We start from the raw sequence: 3,011 nt of genomic DNA on the forward strand, positions 1-3,011 counted from the left end.
AACCGTTATGTTGTCAAATTCTATAGACATATAGGGTGTCATTATAATTGGTGTCTATTTAGCTTCTAACTCTTTTGTGGATATCTGATAGTATGTTATTCGTGCAACAAAAGTTGGCGTTTAGCAGTTTCATGGTATCTGATTAGTGTCATCACCATTGCATGCTAAGGTTAAGAACAATAAGACTATTGAATGAAATATTTAATGAAATTAGAATCCCATGTTTGTCATATATACTAATTCAATTCTTTTTATTCTCTTAGTTATAATTGTTATTTTAATTCTTAGTTATAAACAACCTCAATTTGTTATCGTCTTAGCATTGAATAATAACCATACATTGTTGCTTAAGTTCATAAATTAATTAGTTAACCAAAGCCAGTCTATGTGGGAATGAATCTGATTTATATCTTAGACTACTTGCGAACGCGTATACTTGCGTGTATTATTAGCGCGTGTTTAGCGACTAACAAGTTTTTGGCGCCGCTGCCGGGGACTGCATTGTAAATTTTTAGTTTATGTATTTCCCATCAATGGTCATTAAAGTTCGTTGACTCGAACATTGTTACTTATTTGTTTCCTTGTCTTATTTCAGGTACTCTTGCGAGGGTGTATGCATACGCGTTCGCGTACTCGCAAGAAAACTCTGGATAAAGCCGAGGAAGAAGTTGTGGTGGTTCGAAAGGAAGTTTTCGAAGAAGAAAAGAAGGTAGAAGAAGAAGAGAAAGTCGAAGAACTAGTTTTAGTAGTGATGGGAGATCAAGAAGAAAATCCTAAGGCTTTGATGGACTATTCTCAGCCTAAGATCAATGACATTCAGTCAAGCATCATCAGGCCAGCCAGGGCTAACACTTTGTAGATCAAGTCAAGCACGATTCAGATGATACAGAACTCAGTTCAGTTTGGGGGTTCTCCTACTAAAGACCCCAACATGCACTTCAGGGATTTCATCGAGATCTGTGACACATTCAAGTGTAATGATGTGACTGAAGTTGCTATCAAGCTGCGGCTCTTCCCATTTTCTCTGAGGGACAAAGCTAAGTGTTGGTTACATTCTCTACCAGCAGGGTCTATCACCACTTGGGAAGATCTTGCTCAAAAGTTTCTCACTAAATTCTTTCCTATGGCGAAGACTGCTGCAATCAGGAATGCTCTTACTCAATTTGCCCAGCAAACTGGAGAATCTCTGTGTGAGGCTTGGGATCAATATAAGGAGATGTTAAGAAAGTGCCCACACCATGGCATGCCTAATTGGATGATTATTAACTGTTTCTATAATGGATTGGGTGCTACTTCTAGACCTTTACTCGATGCAGCATCAGGAGGAGCCTTGTGGGCTAAGAACTACGATGAAGCTTATGAATTGATTGAGCTGATGGCTGCTAATGAGTACCAGAATCCTTCCCAGAGACTGACTCAGGGAAAAGTAGCAGGAATTCTGGAGTTGGATGCAGCAACTGTATAGCTGCCCAACTCAAGGCTTTGACGATGAAGGTGGACACTTTGGCTAATTATGGAGTTAATCAAATCACTAGTGTCTGTGAGCTTTGTGCTGGTGCCCATGATACTGATCAGTGCACAATTTCTAGTGAATCGGCTCAGTTCGTGAGCAACTTTCAGCGTTCACAGCAGCCTGTGCCAGCCACTAATCATCCCAACAACCGCAATCATCCTAATTTTAGTTGGAGTAACGCTCAGAATGCGATTCAACAGCCTTATCAGCAGTATCCATCTAAGCAGTACAACCACTCTGGTTTTCAGCAACCGCAATATGCACCAAGACAGCAACTTCAGCTGCAACAAGCTAATGAAAAATCTGAATTAGAGGAGTTGAAGCTTATGTACAAGAGTCAAGACCTTGGAAAATCAAATTGCGAAAATTGCTAATGCCTTGCTAAATCGTCAGCCTGGTACACTACCTAGTGACATTGAAGTGCCAGGAAGGAAGGAAGCTAAGGAGCAGGTAAAGGAAATCACTTTGAGGTCTTAGAAGGTTGCGGATCTCAAACAAACTCAAGCGTTGACTGAAGAAGCTGGGGATGAGAAAGAAGTAGAGCAGTAGGAAGTAGAAGTGGAACCAAAGAAGACTACTGTTGAGCACACTCCACCTGAGGGTAATACAGGGGAGAAACAGATCTATCCTCCATCGCCTTTTCCTAAGCGGCTGTAGAAGAAAAAGCTAGACAAGCAATTTGAGAAGTTTCTGGAAGTGTTCAAGATACTTCATATCAACATACCTTTCACTGAGGCTCTTGAGCAGATGCCTAGTTACGCAAAATTTATGAAAGGTATTCTCTCTCGGAAAGTGAAACTAGATAATTTAGAGACAGTCGCTCTCACGGAGGAATGCGGTGTTATGCTGCAATAGAAGTTGCCTCTGAAGCTTAAAGGTCCAGGAAGCTTCACTATTCCGTGTACTATTGGAAAAGTGTCTTTTGACAGATACTTATGTGACTTGGGAGCTAGCATCAATCTTCAAGCAGTTGTCCAAAACCAACTTATATGACTTTGCAATTGGCCGACCATTCTATTACATATTCGCGAGGTATTGTGGAGGATGTCTTGGTCAAGGTTGATAAACTCATCTTCCCTGCTGATTTTGTCATTCTTGATTTTGAGGAGGATAAGAAGATTCCCATAATCTTGTGAAGACCTTTCTTGGTGACCGGCCGAACCTTGATAGATGTACAGAAGGGTTAGCTCACGATGCGAGTACTGGATTGGGATGTAACTTTTATTGTGTTCAATGCTATAAAATTTCCTACAGAAAATGAGGAGTGCTTAAAGGTGGAGTTGGTCGATTCCGTGGTTACTTCAGAACTTGATCAATTGCTAAGGTCTGATGCCTTAGTTAAAGCCTTATTAGAAATTCAGATAGTGAAGATGATAAAGGTGAAGAACAATTACAATATTTGAATGCTTCTCCCTGGAAGAGGAAGATTGATATGCCTTTTGAATCTCTTGGAATGAAGGAATTGAACAAAGCTCTTAAATGCCTCAAGCGATCTATT

General features: G+C 40.4%; 1 non-coding gene across 1 annotated transcript; it reads right to left on the reverse strand.

The window, feature by feature from the left end:
* Positions 1-1,138: 1,138 nt before the first annotated feature.
* On the reverse strand, positions 1,139-1,245 carry LOC141663117 (small nucleolar RNA R71). The gene has a single exon (XR_012551202.1). It is a non-coding gene; the product is annotated as a small nucleolar RNA R71 (small nucleolar RNA).
* Between the last annotated feature and the right edge of the window lie 1,766 nt (positions 1,246-3,011).

Source organism: Apium graveolens, chromosome 5 (genome assembly GCF_009905375.1).
Source record: "Apium graveolens cultivar Ventura chromosome 5, ASM990537v1, whole genome shotgun sequence".
NCBI classification, from domain to species: Eukaryota; Viridiplantae; Streptophyta; class Magnoliopsida; order Apiales; family Apiaceae; genus Apium; species Apium graveolens.